The sequence below is a fragment of the Bos indicus genome, chromosome 8 (genome assembly GCF_029378745.1).
Source record: "Bos indicus isolate NIAB-ARS_2022 breed Sahiwal x Tharparkar chromosome 8, NIAB-ARS_B.indTharparkar_mat_pri_1.0, whole genome shotgun sequence".
NCBI lineage: Eukaryota > Metazoa > Chordata > Mammalia > Artiodactyla > Bovidae > Bos > Bos indicus.
Genome location: NC_091767.1, coordinates 88,488,103 through 88,507,931, shown reverse-complemented (window position 1 = coordinate 88,507,931; position 19,829 = coordinate 88,488,103). Strand labels below are relative to the sequence as shown.

At 45.0% G+C, this 19,829-nt stretch overlaps 1 long non-coding RNA gene across 1 annotated transcript; it reads left to right on the top strand.

Annotated features, from left to right (window-relative positions):
* The first annotated feature begins 13,674 nt into the window (after positions 1-13,674).
* LOC139184619 (uncharacterized) lies at positions 13,675-17,926 on the top strand. Its single transcript, XR_011568162.1, has 3 exons — positions 13,675-13,729; positions 13,960-14,028; positions 17,709-17,926. It is a non-coding gene; the product is annotated as an uncharacterized lncRNA (long non-coding RNA).
* The last annotated feature ends 1,903 nt before the right edge of the window (positions 17,927-19,829 follow it).

Sequence of the window (19,829 nt, the reverse complement as noted above, 5' to 3'; positions counted from 1 at the left end):
TGTGGGTGGTGAACACCATCTGAGCCACAAGCACTGCAGCTTCACTCTGGGAAGATATCTTACCCCAGTGCCTGCCCCAGGGCTGCCTTCCCCTTGGCCTCCTGTAGGGCTGGGGCCACCAGAGTCCTTCCAGGACCTGCTGACCGCTTGGCATCCCGAACTCGGTGTTGACTCCTTGAGATGATTTGTTCATAGTATTTTTAAATTAATGTTTATTTTTACCAAGGTGAGAGATGCACAGAGTTTTAAGAGCCACCGACTTGGAAGGAGAATCAGAAGACCTCTGCCTTATTCCTCTGGTTTCATTTCCTCTAAGAATGAGCCTCACGTCACCCTCAGTAAGACAGCGTGATCCAGAGCTTAGATGGCCTGTCCCTGGAGTCCCAGTGTGCCCCCAGTCTGGCTCCTCTCTCTCAACATCATGTGTGATTCATCCAAGTGGGCATGTGATCAATTCGGTTTATCCATTCTTATTGCTGAATTGCTTTCCTTCGTGTGGCTATGCCATATGGATAACATAAATATCACTTAAACATATGAGTATAATATACTTGTATAAAATTATGTATTATATAAAATATATTTGTGTTGTATAATTACATAATATAATGATACAGCTATATAACAAATAATTATTGTTGTTTAGTCGCTAAGTCGTGTCTAACTCTTTGTGAACCCATGGACTGTAGTCCAACAGGCTCATCTGTCCATGGGATGTCCCAGGCAAGAATGCTGGGGTGGGTTGCCATGTCCTTCTCCAATAATAAATAATACATATCATATATACTATCTGATATGCTATGTATTTATCGTGCATATATTTTACATGGTTATAAATAACTTACAACATAACTGATCTAATATAGTATAATATTTAATTATATATACTATTCTACTGTTTATGGGCATTTGAATTGCTTAGTTTTTAGTTATTGTTTTTATTGAGACAGACAGTAAAAGCGTCTGCCTGCAATGCAGGAGACCTGGGTTTGATTCCTGGGTCGGGAAGATCCCCTGGAGAAGGAAATGGCAATCCATTTCAGCACTCTTGCCTGGAAAATCCCATAGATGGAGGAGCCTGATAGGCTACAGTCCATGGGGTCGCAAAGAGTCGGACACGACTGAGCAACTTCACTTTCATTGGACATGTAACAATGTCTCAGTGTCAGGTTTGCAACATCATGATTTGATGTATGGATATATTGTGAAATGACCACCATAATAAGTCTACTTAGCATTCATCATACACATAGGTACAAGTGTTTTTTTCCTTGGGATGAGAAATTTCAAGACTAACTCTCTTCAGATCAGTCGCTCAGTCCTGTCCGACTCTTTGTGACCCCATGAATCACAGCACACCAGGCCTCCCTGTCCATCACCAACTCCCGGAGTTCACTCAGACTCACGTCCATCGAGTCAGTGATGCCATCCAGCCATCTCATCCTCTGTCGTTCCCTTCTCCTCCTGTCCCCAATCCCTCCCAGCATCAGAGTCTTTTCCAATGAGTCAACTCTTAGCATGAGGTGGCCAAAGTACTGCAGTTTCAGCTTTAGCATCATTCCTTCCAAAGAAATCCCAGGGTTGATCTCCTTCAGAATAGACTGGTTGGATCTCCTTACAATCCAAGGGACTCTCAAGAGTCTTCTCAAACACCACAGTTCAAAAGCGTCAATTCTTCGGCACTCAGCTTTCTTTACAGTCCAACTCTCACATCCATACATGACTACTGGAAAAACCATAGCTTTGACCAAACGGACTTTTGTCGGCAAAGTAATGTCTTTGTTTTTTACTATGCTGTCTAGGTTGGTCATAGCTTTTCTTCCAAGGAGCAAGCGTCTTTTAATTTCATGGCTGCGGTCACCATCTGCAGTAATTTTGGAGGCCCCCCCCCAAATAAAGTCTGTCACTGTGTCCTTTGTTTCCCCATCTATTTGCCATGAGTGATGGGACCAGTTGCCTTGATCTTTGTTTCTTGAATGTAGAATTTTAAGTCAGCTTTTTCACTTTCATCAAGAGGCTCTTTAGTTCTTCTTCACTTTTTGCCATAAGGGTGGTGTCGTCTGCATATCTGTGGTTATTGATGTTTCTCCCAGCAGTCTTGATTCCAGCTTTGCTTCATCTAGCTCTGCATTGCCCATGATGTACTCTGCATATAAGTGAAATAAGCAGGGTGACAATATACAGCCTTGATGTATTCCTTTCCCGATTTGGAACCAGTCTGTTATTCCATGTCCAGTTCTAACTGTTGCTTCTTGACCTGCATACCAGTTTCTCAGGAGGCAGGTCAAGTGGTATGGTATTTCCATCTCTTTAAGAATTTTCCACAGTTTGTTTTGATCCACACAGTCAAAGGCTTTGGCGTAATAAATAAAGCGGAAGTAGATGCTTTTCTGGTATTCTCCTGCTTTTTTAATGATCCAATGGATGTTGGCAATTTGACTTCTGGTTCCTCTGCCTTTTCTAAATCCAGCTTGAACATCTGGAAGTTCACGGTTCACGTACTGTTGAAGCCTGGCTTGGAGAATTTTGAGCATTACTTTGCTAGCATGTGAGATGAGTGCAATTGTGTGGTAGTTTGAACATTCTTTGGCATTGCCTTTCTTTGGGATTGGAATAAAAACTGACATTTTCCAGTCCTGTGGCCACTGCTGAGTTTTCCAAATTTGCTGGCATATTGAGTGCAGCACTTTCACAGCATCATCTTTTAGGGTTTGAAATAGCTCAACTGGAATTCCTCCACTAGTTTTTTCATAGTGATGCTTCCTAAGGCCCACTTGACTTTGCATTCCAGAATGTCTGGCTCTAGGTGAGTAATTACTCCATTGTAATTATCTGGGTTGTGAAGATCTTTTTTCGTATAGTTCTGTGTATTCTTGCTACCTCTTCTTAATATATCTTCTGCTTCTGTTAGGTCCATACTGTTTCTGTCCTTTATTGTGCCCATCTTTTCATGAAATGTTCCCTCGGTAAGTCTAATTTTCTTGAAGAGATCTCTAGCCTTTCCCATTCTATTGTTTTCCTTTATTTCTTTGCACTGATCACTGAGGAAGGCTTTCTTATCTCTCCTTGCTATTGTTTGGAACTCCGTATCAAATGGGTATATTTCTCCATTTATCCTTTGTCTTTCACTTCACTTCTTTTCACAGCTATTTGTAAACCCTCCTCAAACAACCATTTTGCCTTTTTGCAGTTCTTTTTCTTGGAGATGGTCTTAATCACTGCCTCCTGTACAATGCCATGAACCTCTGTCTATAGTTCTTCAGGCACTCTATCAGATCTAACCCTTGAATCTATTTCTCACTTTCACTGTATAATCATAAGGGATTTGATTTAGGTCATACCTGAATGGTCTAGTGGTTTCCCCTACTTTCTTCAATTTAAGTCTGAATTTGGCAATAAGAAGCTCATGATCTGAGCCACAGTCAGCTCCTTGTCTTGTTTTTTGGGGGCTCCAAAATCACTGCAGATGGGGACCACAGCCATGAAATTAAAAGATGCTTGTTCCTTGGAAGAAAAGCTATGACCAACCTAGACAGCATAGTAAAAAACAAAGACATTACTTTGCCGACAAAAGTCCGTCTAGTCAAAGCTATGGTTTTTCCAGTAGTCATGTATGGATGTGAGAGTTGGACTGTAAAGAAAGCTGAGCACCAAAGAACTGATGCATTTGAACTGTGGTGTTTGAGAAGACTCTTGAGAGTCCCTTGGGCAGCAAGGAGATCCAACCAGTCCATCCTAAAGGAAATCAGTCCTGAATATTCATTGGAAGGATGATGCTGAAGCTGAAGCTCCAATACTTTGGCCACCTGATGTGAAGAACTGACTCATTTGAAAAGACTCTGATGCTGGGAAAGATTGAAAGCAGGAGGAGAAGGGGATGACAGAGGATGAGATGGTTGGATGGTATCATCGACTCAATGGATGTGAGTTTGAGTAAACTCTGGAAGTTGGTGCTGAACAGGGAGGCCTGGCATGCTGCAGTTCATGGGATTGCAAAGAGTTGGACATGACTGAGCGACTGAACTGAACTGAACTGAACACACAATATGTCACGAGGTGATAAGGACAAAATATTTGGACTGATGTTTTGGTATCCTTCTCCCAAATTATAACTGTGTATGACTTTTGCTTCCCCAGCATCTGTAAAAATGTGTGGGTGCTTGTGGGTGACTGTCAGTAACAACAACAATAATAATGATGATGATGTTATTGAGCAGGACCCTATGGGGCCTTCCTGGGGACAGAGCCCTCCCTCATACCCTCTGTTTTAGCTCCTCTCTGAAGTATCTAGAAAATGGTATCTGATGCATATTTCTTCAGTTTTCCAGATACTAAAAACCACCACCAAATGGAAGAAATTAACTTATGATGATCATGAACACATAGCCATCAGACCTACTGGCACCAAAGGATTGCTAACACTCACCCCTGTGACATTACTCTGGTGCGTATTATCAGTCAGAGAACTGTGGACAAGCCAATCACATACCCTGGGGGTTCTGCTCCCTCACCTGGTCTTAAAAAATGCTTTGCTGAGAATCTGAAAAAAAAAATACATCTGTTTGTATAGCTGAATCACCTTGCTGGACACTGGAAACTAACCCCAACATTGTAAATCAACTATTCTCCAATGTAAGGTAGAAAATTTTTAAAGTGCTTTGCTGGAACCATGCGGGGAGCTCAGGGTATTTTAAGCACAAGCACCCGTCTCCCCATTTCCAGTTCTCCTTGCTTGACCCTGCAGTAAACCCTTGTCTGTTCCAAACTTTGGTTTCTTTGGCCTCGTGGTGTGTCAAACACATGAACTTGGTATTTGGTAATAATAATAACGATGATGGTGATGGCGATGATGGTGTTAAGATGTGACAGAGGACTTGAATGACCCAGTCCGATGTTTGTGCTCCCAGTTCATTTGATGATGGGGAAAGAAATGGGCATAAACCCAACTTAAATGAAAAGGCAATTCCATTGTTGGTGTGAGCCTTCAGGACCCCAAATAGCAAGATGGTGCCAGAACACGCTCCCCTCCCTGTGTGCTTTCTCTCTGGCAAATGCTTGCCAGCCACATCTATTAAATGATTTGAGAAAAAGAGAAAGATGTCTTCTTATTGCAGCCATGTTTTGTCCCTGCATGTCTTAGGGGAAAGGAGCTGGGCCAGAGGGTGCTGAACACTTGTCACAGGGCAAAGGACCACTGCCTTTCCCGGCCCAGGCTGTGTGTCCCGAGGGGTTTCTGTTCTTCACTGTGCTCTAACCCAGATGTCTGTACCCCTGTGCCCTCCCACAGGGATCCCCCAGCTCTGGTGCCCACAGGGGCCACTCACCTGTGTGAGCAATTTGGGTTTTCTGAGCAAACATCCAGGAGCAGATGGGGTTCCCAGCCCACGCTGCATGTGCCCAGCTCTTGACCTGCCACATCTTGTCCAGTTCAGTTCCTCCTTCTTCCACCCCAGCTCCTACACCCCCAGGCCCCCAAATCCTTCACACTTTTTCCCACAGTGTGACAACAATATCCACTTCCGGGAACTGATTCTGTTCCTGCCAGAAGCCCTGAAGGTAATGGTCTCAGAGGTTGTTGCAGTATTCGTGGTGATCAAGGGCTTTGCTCCTTCTAGCCCATCACCTTCCCCACGCACGAGTCTTATTCTGGGTTGCACATGGAATCCCCACCTGGGAGGAACTGGTCGAGAGGGTCTCCTCTGAGGCCACTCACCTTTCATACTATGGGCCACAAATGGGCCCTTGATCCCCTGCTCCTTCTCTGCACTTGTAGGGCAATGATGTGACCAGTCCTGGCTCTATCTCCCGGGGCTGGCACACTATCCCCTAAATAAAAATTGGGATCTCTGGGTACACAAAAGAACAGGAAGAAGTATCTATCAATTCAGCAGCTGATAGTTTTTGTCAACCCACCACGGAATCACCAGTCAGTGAGACCAGCTTTACATCACAGAGGCAAGCATCCATAAGACACACAAAGCATTTAAAATCAATGAAGGCTGAAACATCAATCAAAAAATGGGTAGAGGATATGAGTGCAATGAACCAAAAAAAAAAAAAAAATCCAAATGGCCAATAACATAAAAGGAATCAAACTTCACCAAAGTCATGAAAAGCAAACCAATGTGAGGCCATCTAGTGTCTAACCCATCAAATTAACCTACCTTGAAAAATACTGTTTAATAGCCAGAGATAGTGAAGATGTGGGGAAATGGAACTCTCACGTTCTGCTGAAGGCAACATAATTGGTACTGCCTTTAGAATCCCCAGTGGACGACTGGGCTTCCCATGTGACTCAGTGGTAAAGAATCTCCCTGCAATGCAGGAGTTGCAGGAGATGTGGGTTCAATCACTCGGTCATAAGATGCCTTGGAGGAGGGCATGGCAACCCATACCAGTATTCTTGCCTGGAGAATCCCATGGAAAGAGGAGCCTGGTGGGCTACAGTCCATAGAGTCGCAAAGAATCAGACACGACTGAAGTGACTGAGCATGCACACACGCAGTGGAGGACTAGTTAAATGAATTATTAAACATGCAGACTATGAGCAGTGTGCAGCTGAGAGAAAGCTTTACAGCTGATGCAGAAACGCCTCTGTGTCTTAATGTTATGAGAAAAAAGTCAATCTGCAGAGTACTGGGTGTAGTTGATGAATAAAAGCCTATGTGTATACATGCACAGACACGTTCTGAGATCATATCTGTCAAATCGCCAACAGCCATTACCTGCAGAAACGGGCTTGGGGGTGGCGGCTGTGACTTTGAAGGGTCCATTTTCTTTTTTACTGTGTACACTTCATCTTGTCTGAAAACTTTCCCATAAAGATCGCTTCTGCCTCTGATGCTCGTGGACGGGGTAGTTTAGATCACCTGTCTTCCCAGGACAACCACAAGAGCTGACACAATGCACACAGCAGTGTTGGGGGCAGCAGGAAGCCAGCAAGTCCATGAGGCCCTGGAAGAGGCTTGGGACCCAGGAGGCTGCACGCAGCACTGGGCTCTGCTTTTCCAAGGGGATATGTGAGACTCCTGGAGTTAGTGATTCCAGGGCAGGCAAAGGCAGGTGGGAGGAAGCATGGTCCATATTAAGTCAAGTAGCCCGTGCATACCTGCAGCCTAGTTCCCAGAACATGCCTGACACTGAGTTGAATCAGGGAAGCACTAACATCCTTGTTGCAGGAAGGTAGTATCGTCTTTGGCCTCTGGGGGTGTCTATGAGTGAGTGGGTCTTCAAACAGAGTATTTGACAGCACACAGGAAGAGTAGGGGCCGCAGCCCTGGGCAAGGCCACAGAGAGGGCTGTGGGCCTGTTGGGTTCACAGGAGATCATCCCAGGCTATGGGGTGTTAGGGATATCTAGGGCAGTCAGCTGGCCCCTAGAGTTCCCCATGGCCTGGGATTCCTCCTTTCCTAGTCCTTGTCAATCACATGCCCTTTGCTCTTACCTGCATATATGATCAGAGGAAACCACTGCAGTCTGTTAACATTGGAAGACACCTTCAGGACAAGAAAAGTCAAGGGTCACTGTTAGGGCCAATAGCTGTGTTCCTAAAAACCCTGGGAATCGCACGTTGATGCGACCACCTGGCAGCTGAGCATCAGTCAGTTCTTGTGACATCACCGAGAGTTCTCCAATGTTCAGAAAATTAAGACTTGATTGGGGGAATTTTTGGGTCATTCAATCTAATCCTTCAGTTGAAGATAAGTTCTCTAACTGGCCAAATAATTCTGAAGGTTTAACTGAGGCATCAGAGAGTTAGCCAGGAATAAAGAACAAAAAGACTGAGATTCAAGAGAAGACAGCAATCAGTGACCTGGGCCTGGATTCAGTCCCTCTTGCCCTGAGGTGACTGAGCAGCTTAGCAATGCATCTGACATGCTGGAGGGAGGTCGGGGGTGGGGGGAAGGTTGGGGTGTTGGGGCACCTGTGCTTGTCTCCTGTGCTTAGGTTGGAGCTCGAAAGTCTGCACTCTGGGAATAACACTGAATCAGAGGGAACGTGAAAAAAAAAAGCAAAAGACCGTCTAGACCAGGCTTAAGCCTCAGGCAGAGACATCCAGGGACTTAGAGAGTCTCAATATCTGAAGATAGAATTAGGTAATGCCAGATTGCTAGTTGGCCAGGAGCCTCAGAGGAGCCATGAAAATCTCGTGGGCTGCAAACTAGTTCTAGAAGTAATTTTCAAATGTAATGACTAGTAAACTATCAGATTTAGCCTGAAATGGGAGGAGACATGATTAATAAGAATAAGCAGAAAGAACTGACAATAGAAATAAACCCCAGAGGATCCAGAGATTAGAATTAGATTAGAATATGCATGAGATGGTCAGATAACATCACCAACTCAAAGGACATGAACTTGAACAAACTCCAGGAGATAGTGGAGGACGGGGAAGCCTGGCATGCTACAGTCTGCGGGGTTGCAAAAAGCTGGACATGACTAAGCAACTAAACAACAACATCCTTAACTTCAGCCCAGGCCTTTTCCCACCTGGATGGGGCGGTGTAGAGGCACAGTCTCCATACAATTAGTGTGTCGCGTCGCACAAAATACAAGAAACTTAACAGAGGAATTCAATTCAACCCTTATTGTCTGTGGTGTTACTGTGGGTTTTACTTCTATCCAAATGGCACCCCACTCCAGTACTCTTGCCTGGAAAATCCCATGGATGGAGGAGCCTGGTAGGCTGCAGTCCATGGGGTTGAGAAGAGTCAGACACGACTAAGCGACTTCACTTTCCCTTTTCACTTTCATGCATTGGAGAAGGAAATGGCAACCCACTCCAGTGTTCTTGCCTGGAGAATCCCAGGGATGGGGGAGCCTGGTGGGCTGCCATCTATGGGGTTGCAAAGAGTCGGACACGAATGAAGTGACTTAGCAGCAGCAGCAAAGTTGAAGCCTTCTGCAGAGCGTTTATTTAATTTTCCTTCTCCTATTTCCCTTTCTCTTTTATTGCTCTTTCTTTCTGTTGTATCATGATGTTTAGTTTGCAGACGAGAGAACTGAAGTTTGTAAATATGAAGGGATGGACTCAGACTTCCTGGCAACTACTAGGTCACGGAGCAGGATGGAGGGCCGAGTCTCCAGATCCCATGGGTTTTTAAAGAAATATTTATTTAGTTTAGGCTGTACCAGGTCCTTGTTGCTGCCTTGGGCTTTCTCTAGTCGCAGTGAGTGGGGCTACTCTCTGGCTGCCGTGGGCAGGCTTCTGGTTGCGGTGACCTCTCTTGCTGTGGAGCGTGGGTTCTAAGTGCACAGGTTTCAGTAGTTGTGGCACACAGGCTGAGCAGTCCCAAGACACGTGGAATCTTCCCAGACCAGGGATTGAACGTGTCCCCTGCATTGCCGGGTGGATTCTTAATCACTGGACCACCAGGGAGGGGTTTTTATGGTTGTTGAGGAAGAAATGTTCCAGTGAATCAAATTGATCCTCCAGAGCCAGCATTTGCAAAAAGTCTTGATACTTGTCTATGCTTTGCAAAGAAGACTCTTGGAATGTGGGTTTTTAAAGTGGACTCATCATCATTATCTTTTGCGACCACAGGATCAGTGTTATACTGGAAAATGTTTAGTAATTGCTTGGGTGGTGGGGGTGCTGGCTGACTTACAGAGCACACAGATTTCTGTCATGTAAATACCTCCTCCTTAGTTCATTTCGGGGTTTCCCCAGTAACTCAGCAGTAAAAAATCCACCTGCAGTGCAGGAGATGCAGGAGATGTGGACTTGATGCCTGGGTTGGGAAGATCCCCTGGAGGAGGGCGTGGCAACACACTCCAGAGAGAGTCCCCAGAGGGATTCTCCATGGAGAATCAGCATGGACAGAGGAGCCTGGCGGATTACAGTCCATGTGGTGGCAAGGAGTCAGACACGGCTGAAGCAACTTAGCACACACACACACAAGTTGATTCCAGGCTACCAACATCGTATCATGGCAGCAGAGCTGGGGAGAGTAGTTTACTATTATATATTTTTATCACACAGACACAATAGATGTAAGCATTCTCAGGAGCATAGATACTAGAAAAACATAATTAGGAAGTGGTGTGCTTTAGTATGATTTAATTGTAAATTTGGGCTTCCCTGGTGGCTCAGACAGTAAAGAATCTTCCTGTGATGTGGGAGACCTGGGTTTGATCCCTGGGTTGGGAAGATCCCCTGGAGGAGGGCATGGCAACCCACTCCAGTATTCTTGCCTGGAGAAACCCATGGACAGAGGAGTCTGGCAGGCTACAGTCCATGGGGTCACAAAGAGTTGGACATGACAGAGTGACTAAGCACGATTCAAAGTTTATATAATGTAATTCTTCACGATGGGTGTGTTTAAACAACCAGCTCATGAGATGGCTGTAAATCCTATTGGCTCTTGGGATCAGTATGAGCTGGCTCCAGCACCCTGCTATATTAGACGCTCAGAGTAAACTGATACAGGAACAAAGACCAGGGCACACAATTCAATACCAGTCCAGTTGCTCAGGGTTTGTAGCAAGCTATGGTTTCTGCTGTAGTGTTACCAAAAGATGTGTGGTCTGGCTGCTCACCACTCAAAAGTCAACAAACAGGCCAGGTTGTGGAAAGGAAAGTTTGCTTTATTTCAGATGCTGGCAACTGGTGGAAAGGGCAGACATCTGTCCAAAGGCTGATTCCTTCCACTGCGATCAGAGGGCAGTAGCTGTTACAGATAGAATTGGCGGGGGATGGGGGTGGGGACTGCATGTAGAAACAGCAGTCAGCTCTGACAATCATCTTGAAACTAATCATTGGTGGTCTGACCAGCACCATCTTGATTATTTTAGGTACAATTCATTTTCAGCTCCAGGGCTGGTTTGTTTCCATTTCTTTGAGGTCAATTCTAGGAATTGTGGCAGCTTATCTTGTGGGTACAGTCTGGACATCATGTAGTTAACTTTTTCTACCTGGGGTAGAAAAAGGATCTATAAGATAGCTCATAGGATATGGCTCAGAATATTATCCATAGCACTGGACATGGAACAACAGATTGGTTCCAAATAGGAAAAGGAGTACGTCAAGGCTGTATATTGTCACCCTGCTTATTTAACTTATATGCAGAGTGCATCATGAGAAACGCTGGGCTGGAAGAAACACAAGCTGGAATCAAGTTTGCCGGGAGAAATATCAATAACTTCAGATATGCAGATGACACCACCCTTATGGCAGAAAGTGAAGAGAAACTCAAAAGCCTCTTGATGAAAGTGAAAGTGGAGAGTGAAAAAGTTGGCTTAAAGCTCAACATTCAGAAAATGAAGATCATCTGGTCCCATCACTTCATGGGAAATAGATGGGGAAACAGTGGAAACAGTGTCAGACTTTATTTTTCTGGGCTCCAAAATCACTGCAGATGGTGACTGCAGCCATGAAATTAAAAGATGCTTCCTCCTTGGAAGGAAAGTTATGACCAACCTAGATAGCATATTAAAAAGCAGAGATATTAGTTTGCCAACAAAGGTTCGTCTAGTCAAGGCTATGGTTTTTCCTGTGGTCATGTATGGATGTGAGAGCTGGACTGTGAAGAAGGCTGAGTGCCGAAGAATTGATGCTTTTGCACTGTGGTGCTGGAGAAGACTCTTGAGAGTCCCTTGGACTGCAAGGAGATCCAACGAGTCCATTCTAAAGGAGATCAGTCCTGGGTGTTCATTGGAAGGACTGATGCTGAAGCTAAAGCTCCAATACTTTGGCCACCTCATGCGAAGAGTTGACTCATTGGAAAAGACCCTGATGCTGGGAGGGATTGGGGGCAGGAGGAGAAGGGGACGACAGAGGATGAGATGGCTAGATGGCATCACCGACTCGATGCACATGAGTTTGAGTGAACTCCGGGGGCTGGTGATGGACAGGGAGGCCTGGCATGCTGCAATTCATAAGGTCGCAAAGAGTTGGACATCACTGAGTGACTGAACTGAACTGACTATGGCTAATGACTAACATTATTATTATTTCATCCCCTTTGAGTGTTTTGCTTTGCTTCTGCATGTTCTCATTTCCCTGATCAAGCTTATTCTTTGACTAAAGTTTTCCACAGACAGAAAGCAGGCAGAGGACACTGAGGTGGGGAGGACACTGTGGCTCTGATCCATTTCAGTAGCACACTCACTATAGAAAGGAGGCTGTCCACCAGGCAACGAACAGCTCAGGGAGGATCATCGGGGAGGATGCACCCAATGCTTACATCTTTTGTCCTGAGTCACTGAATTTCAGGAGGCAGCCGCAGCTTCTGCCAGCTTCAGATTCTGAATCTGTAACCCAACCCATCTCTCCAGTGAGCAGAGTTAAATTGTACCCCTGGGAGGAGGTGAGAATAGAAATAATTGAAATGGAAATCAGAATTGGCATAGAGATCATGCAAAAAGCCAATTGAGACCCGCAGATTTGCCGCTTCTATAAATATTTACATGTACTGATTATATTTGTAATCATCATGAATGTGAAATGTTTCACCTGCTGTTTGTTTAAAACATTAGAGAGCAACTGATCCTGTCATCTTGTGATTTTAACTAAATGTTTAGGAGAGTTTGAATTTGCAATCAAATCTTAGGGACATCTGATTTAACTCAGAACATGTTGCTTGCCAGCTGTGAGAGCCCTGTGTGTTTAGAGCAGTTGTTTTCAAAGTCTGGTCTCCAAATTCTCAGGTTCTGCCCCAGAGCTGCTGAGTCAGAAACTCTTGGGGGAGGAGGGCAGCAAATGTGTTTTAATGAGCCCCCCCAAGGGGATCAGATGCACAGTCATGTTTGAGAACCATTGCTCTAAAGGGATCATTAACCTCTTAAGGAAAGTAAATTGGATATTAGATAAATTACCAAAGGTAGCAGACATTTCTCTCAACACACTAAGCCTCTTGGACATCCAGAAGACATTCTCTTCTGGAGCTTTTCCCACCAAACTCTTGGTTCTCCTCTGGCCCTCAGATATTAATTTTTAATTGCTCCCTCTCCATTTCCCTCGCCCTTGTTCTAAGCAACACAGCAAGTTGCTTTATCATCTCTTGCAAGGGGGAAACTGGGCACAACTTAGAGTCAGTGGCTTACAGTGTGCACGTGTGTGTGGTGTGGTATATGTGTGTATATGTTTTAAATCCTGCTTTCATTAAACAGATGATGCTGGGTGGGCTGACAGATGGAGGGGAAGTCCAGAGAGGAGAGAGGGCATGGAGAGTTTGGGGGTCATAACTTAGTGCAGACCCTTGCTGCAGGTCCGGACAGCACTCTGCAGGGTGATGAGGCCTCTGAGAGGGATGGCCTGGTGCCCCAGGCAGACATGCCTTCTGTCCTCACCAATGGGTGATGCTGGCCTGCATCCCAGGCTGGGTGTACCCTGGGAAGTGGTACCTGACCCTGAGTCCCCGAGACATCGACACACCCAGTGTAGATGGAGGGAGGGAATGTATCTTGGGGGAAGGAGACTGAATTTTTTTATTGCTTGTGAAATGATAGTTTGCAATCAGATTTAAGTGGGTCTGGAGAAAATAAAGACACGTGAGCTTTCTTGCACACATCTGAGCGTGTGCTATGGACTTTCACTCCAGCTTCAGTTCATTTCCCAGGGTTCTTGCCTTCCTGGGAAGACACATGTTCTAATACTCGCTTCTCTCCTCAAGTGTATTATCCCAACCACTTGGCACATTGAATCTGTCTCTCCCTTCTCTTTCCCTGTCTTTAGACAGAATATTATTCAACTCAAGCTAACACCAATGATGCTTGAAGCCTCTTTTGGGTAAGTGGCTCCGTACTTCAAGGTGGTTCCTGCATGTTGGTGGGACAGAGCTCTTAATTCCCAGGGCCAGGGGGTTTTCAGGATGAGCATGGGGCATTGCGGCTGACTCAGAGCTTGGTGACACAGGTGGCCCTGCCGTCCCTACTCCCAGCCTTAGGTGTGATCAGAGCCCTCAGTGACCAGGACCTTCATATTCACGTGAGGCTGGCTTTGAACAAATGTTTTTGCAGGAAGCACAGGACATGCTGGGTGAAGGAAGTACAATGACGAAGGGGTTCTTTCTTTTTGGAACGATCAAGGTTAGTATTTTTTCTTATTGATTCCTGTATTTAAATGTTAGAGGGATGAACCCTGTCATTTTGTAGCAAAAATATATTTTGGGTTTGTCCTTTGTCTCCCTACTTCATTTGATGTACTTTGGTCTGCATACAAGCATAAACCTTTCCCATAGTCAAATACAGTGTTTCTTGTCCTTCATGGATTTTTCCACTGCTTTTAGATTTCATGAGCTTTCCCCTGCATTGAAATTTGTTACTTATTAACTATTTTTTCACCTAATAGTTTTTTATGCTTTGGCTAATATAAAACTAGGTGTCTTTTGGTGCATGCAATACAAGTCAAAATGCAAGTTTTTTTTTTTTTTTCCCCTGAACTACTTAGTCAATATCCCCACACTATTTGTTGAATAATCCATTCCTCTTTCATGGGTTCACTCTGCTTCTTTTTGCAAAAAGACAACTTTGTTGAGGTATAATTTATTGACCATAAAACTCATCCACTCTCAGTATATGATTCAATAAATTTTAGTCATCTGCAGAGTTATGCAGTCATCCACACAATGGAACATCTCTATCGTTCTCGGAACATCTCTTCCTTGTGCCCATTTGCAGGCAGACCTCACTGCTGCTGATCCCCTGGGCAACCACGGATCTGCTTTCTGTCTCTAGCGATCTGACATTTCATGTCAGCGCAGTCATCCACCGTGTAGTCTTGTGCACCTGGCTTCTTTCACGTGGCATGATGCTTTTCAGCTTCCTCTGTTCAGCATGTATCATTAGTTTACTCCTTTTAGTTGTGGCATAATACTCCATTGTGTGAACATACCAGGCATTATTTGTCCATTTATCAGGTGATGGACTTTTGGGTTGTTTCTGCCTTTTGGTTATTGTGAGCCAAGCTGCTCTGATCTTTGACATATAAATCTTTGTGTTGACGAATGTTTTAATATCTCTGGGGTAGGTTCCTAGGAGTGAAATTCCTGGGTCATATGATAAGTTGATGTTTAACTTTTTAAAGAAACTATTTTCCAAAGTGTTGGTACCATTTCACCTTCCTGTCACTGGTCCACGAGGGTCCTAGGGTCTCTATATTCTCACCAACACTTGTTCCTGCATGTCTTTTAAAAAATTAGTTTATTTTATTTTTAATTGGAGGATAATTACTTTATAATATTGTGATGGTTGCCTCCATACATCAGCATGAATCAACCACAGGCATATGTATGTCCCCTTCCTCTTGAACCTCCCTCCCACCTCCCACCCCATCCCAACCTTCTAGGGTGTCATAGAGCACCAGCTTTGAGGTCCCTGCATCTTCCTGCTTTAAAAGAGGAAGGAAATGTCTTCCTGCATTAAAACTTCCTGTTTAAAAACATTTACATCTGTTTCATTTTTATATTTTAAACTGATACAGTTGCCAGTCTTTTTCAAGTTACGCTTTAAGAATAACCATGTTTTCAATTCCTTCCACAGGGAGGGGAATACAATCTGGCTCTTCTCTACGTAATACATTTTTATCTCAGGTCATAGTAACTCCCATGAAAGTTTACTTCCCCTAAAATATTAAAAAATATTTATTTCTCATCTCATATTTATTTCTTAACTCCTAAACAAATTTTGAATTCAGAGCCAAGTAAATTTGATTTTGATCTTTGAGCTTACCTCTTTGGGCTTTGGAGATGGTGAAAACATCATGCAAGTTTCCAAGTCCTTGAGATCCCCTTAGTCTTAAAGTTCTTTTGGACACTGGGGCCTGAGCAAGGATTTTTTCCTTGTTACTCATTTGGGGTGGGGAGGGCTTGGGGTCCTTCACTGAGTACTTCACTCTATAACCTTTACCTCAGCTTTGGCTCTGTCTCCAAGAACGTCTAGGCTGTTCAAACAGGACCCAGAAGGCCTGTGTCCATGCAGCGATTTGGAGCGCCCTGCCTGCCTGCTGACCTGGGCGCACTCAACTGCAGCCAGCTCTTTGCATCCGCAGAGCGTGCCCTGCCTGTACTTGGTCATGGTGTCCTTGAAAACACCAAGTTCCTCCAGAGTGGAATGGAACTTTTTGTTCTTTGTTGTCCCTCCTCCCCAGACTGTGTCACCTGACTGGAAGAATTAGGTACGAGGGTGGAGAATCCCCTGTACAGATGACTGTCCCTCAGTCACCATTTCTCACTGAGAGGAGTCTCCAGGACCCTTAGATATCTTGCTGCAGTCTTTGCAGAGTGCTGGGTGGAGCAGTTGTGAACGGGTGCGATTACCTTCAGCAGCTGGTCTCCATTTCTGCAAAGTCATTGTGGAGACCAGGCAGATGGACCTAAGTGGGGCAAGAGGTGTTTCACCACCGGAGCTCCATCCGAATTGCTCTGTGCTCAGCGTTTCTTTGAGGACTGTGCCTATGGCAGCACCTTCTTTCCAGAGCTTCCTGCAGGGAACTTGGAATGCTTTGGGGAAGAATCTCATAGACTATGAAGCACTTTTCCTCCTTTTTAAACTTGCATTTATTTATTGGCTGTGCTGAGTCTTCATTGCTGCAAGAACGTTTTACTAGCTGCGGTGCGCGGGCTTCTCATTGCTGTAGCTTCTCTTCTTGTGGTGCCTGGGCTCCAGGACACACAGGCTTCAGCAGCTGCAGTGTGTGGGCTCTAGAGCTCTGGCTCAGTAGTTGTGACACACAGGCTTAGCCGCTCTGTGGCAGGTGGGATCCTCCTGGACCAGGGTTCGAACTTACGTCTCCTGCATTGGGAGGCAGATTCTTTACCACTGAGCCATCAGGGAAGTCCCTTTCCCCAACTTTTTAAAATATGGCTCACATAGTATATTTTAAAAGGAGCATCCCCAGTGGCTCAGATGGTAGAGTCTGCCTGCAATGCAGGAGACACGGGTTCAATCCCTGGGTTGGGAAGATCCCTGGAGAAGGGAATGGCAACCCACTCTAGTATTCTTGGCTGGAGAATTCCATGGACAGAAGAGTCTGGCAGGATATAGTTCATTGGGTCGCAAAGAGTCAGACATGGCTGAGCAACTAACACACACACATACCATTACCATGTATTTCAAAAAATAAACCATCTATCCTAGTGGAATTTTAAAAATAGCAAGGTATTATATATGTATTTTTCTTTCTATTGTGGAATTATACCCATTCAGAAAAGTTCAGAAAATTTATGAGCCATGTGGTCATTAATTATTATCATTTTAATTAATTATTTAATTTTGGCCATGCTGTGCAGCATCTAGAATCTTAGTTCTCTGACCAGAGATCGAACCTGGGCACATGGCAGTGAAAGCACAGGATCCAAACCATTGGCCCACCAGAGAATTCCTGCAGTCGTTAATTATTAAAAACTAAATCCCATGTAACATCACTCAGTTCAAGACACTGCACACAGCTCACCTCTGAGGGCCCCCTCCGATCACCATCTCCTTATTCACCCTTCAGGCTATTCAGGTGTTCATGATAATTACTTCCTTCCTTACCTTACCCTCTCAGCGCCATCTCCAAACACTGTCATTTAGTCTTGCCTGTTTTTGCTTTCTTAATGGTCTCTTTGATGAGCAAAAGTGCTAAGTTTCAATGCAATCAAAGTCGTTCAGCATTTTCTTTGATGGCCAGTGCTTTTTTATGTCCAGTTTAAGAAGCCCCTTTGCGGACCAGTGGTCTTGAAGGCAATCTGTATTACTTCTTAACGATTGTTTGGCTTTTTACACAGAGCTTCTCGGCACCCCCGGAGCAGTGTGGGGCAGAGCCCACAGCTCACAGTTGATTCCAGCGCCTTGACGTGACTCATTGGAAAGATTCCACCAAGCCGCAGCACCATTGTCCTTGAAAATCAAGGGTCATATTTGCATGATGTCGTTTTGAGCTTTCTAGTCTGTTCTGTTGGCCTGTTTTCTTTTAATCCTTGTGCTAATGTCACACTGGCTTAATTCCCAAGCCTTTATAATAAATCTTGGTAGAACAAGGTCCAGTAGAACAAGTCCTTCCACCTCCAAGTTTCATGGCTCCTCCATTGCCACAAACTTTAGAATCAGCAAAAGTTTCACACATGCACAAATGTTGGAAATTAGATTGGAATCACATTGAATTAGATCAATTTTTAAAGAATTGACATTTTTACAATATTGAAAGTACAAGTCCTTAAACATGGTATTATATATCCCTCCATTCATTTAAGCCTCACTTAAATTTCTTAAGGCTGTGTTTTGTTTGGCTCTATAGACTCTTGCACCTCCTTGTGTGCTGACCACTGGCCCAGAGCCCCCTCCCCAGTTACAGGGCAGCCCCCTTCTCGAGATTCCTTCTCCTCCTTCTTTCTTGATATGAGTTTGAATCTTGAGTAAACAGGGAGAGGATATGGGCATCTCTCTCCTCTCCAGGTATCAGTTTCCCCATCTGTAAGATAAGGATCCTAATGCCTGTGTCATGGATATGAGAAGATCAAATGAGAAAATGCGCTTGATGTATTTAGAGTCTGGGACATAAGAAGCAGTCAGTTAATGTTAGCTTTTAAAAATAAAAGAACCAAGGAAACAAGCAACCTGCGGAATGGGCACTACTCAGAGGGAGCTCGTATGACTGTGTGGACCAGCCACACAAGAGATGAACTAGGTCTGCTTTCTGGAGAAGGTGGTTCTGGAAGGATGGATGGGTGGATTTGCATATAGGACCATGGTGAGGGCAGTCACAGGCTCAGAGCCTGCACCCCAGCCCCAAGGAAGGTCAGTGACTTTAAGCCCACCTGTTGGTGAGCAGAGAAGCAGGTAGAGGCAGGGGTGTCATCTGGACCCAGGAAAGGGTAGCTAGCTTGATGCCAGTGTTCTGACCCTGAAAAGGCTTGTGTTTCAGTCCAGCTCAGCCACTAGTTGAGGTCACTGTGCACCATCCCAGCTCTAACCCAGCCTTTTGTTCTCCAGAGAGGACAAAATTCTGGCTACACTCAGGGTTGCAGTAGCCGCAGGAGAATGGAGTCACAGACTGCTCCTGACATTTACAAACAGGACCTAGGTGATATTACATATCTAACTTCAGGGGAGGACCCAGTGTCTCTGGCCTGGCCTCATGACATGTTCCCACATGCCAGGGAATTTTATAAGCAACACTTTAAAATCATAGTCATAAATGATGTTTCTAAAACGATACAGGGTATTTTAAAGCAGGACACAATTGAAGAGGGATGTTTGTGGGGTTGAACTTGAACACTCTGGAAAGTGAAAGCGAATGTGTCAGTTGATCAGTCGTGTCCGATTGCTTGCAACCCTATGGTCTGTCCATGGAATTCTCTAGGCAAGAATACTGGAGTGGGTAGCCATTCCCTTCTCCAGGGGATATTCCCCACCCAGGGATCGAACCTGAGTTTCCTGCATTGCAGGCAGATTCTTTACCATCTGAATCACCAGGGAAGCCCCACATTTATTTATTTGGCCACACCAGTCTTAGTTGCAGCATATGGGATCTAGTTTCCCCACCAGGGATCGAACCTGGGCCCCCTGCATTGGGAGCAGAGCCTTAGCCACTGCGCCATAAGTGAAATCCCTGTGACCCAGTTCAGCGCACTTGAACACTCTGGTGTTGGAGTTATTAGTTCTGATTAGTTTCCCAGATAGTGTGACCAACCCCTATCAGTCCTCTGCCTTGCAGAGGAGATACCAGACCTGAAGGGGCAGGTGGGCCCTTCCTAGTGCCAGGTAACCTGGACAGAGAATCAGGCGCTGTCACTGTCCCCACCGTTTCTGAGGAGCCAGGTCCTCTGCAGTTACTGTCTTAACTGGCTTCCTTGCCTGTGCCCCACACCCGCCAGCCTGTTCCGCTCGCTTCCTGCACAGATCATTCT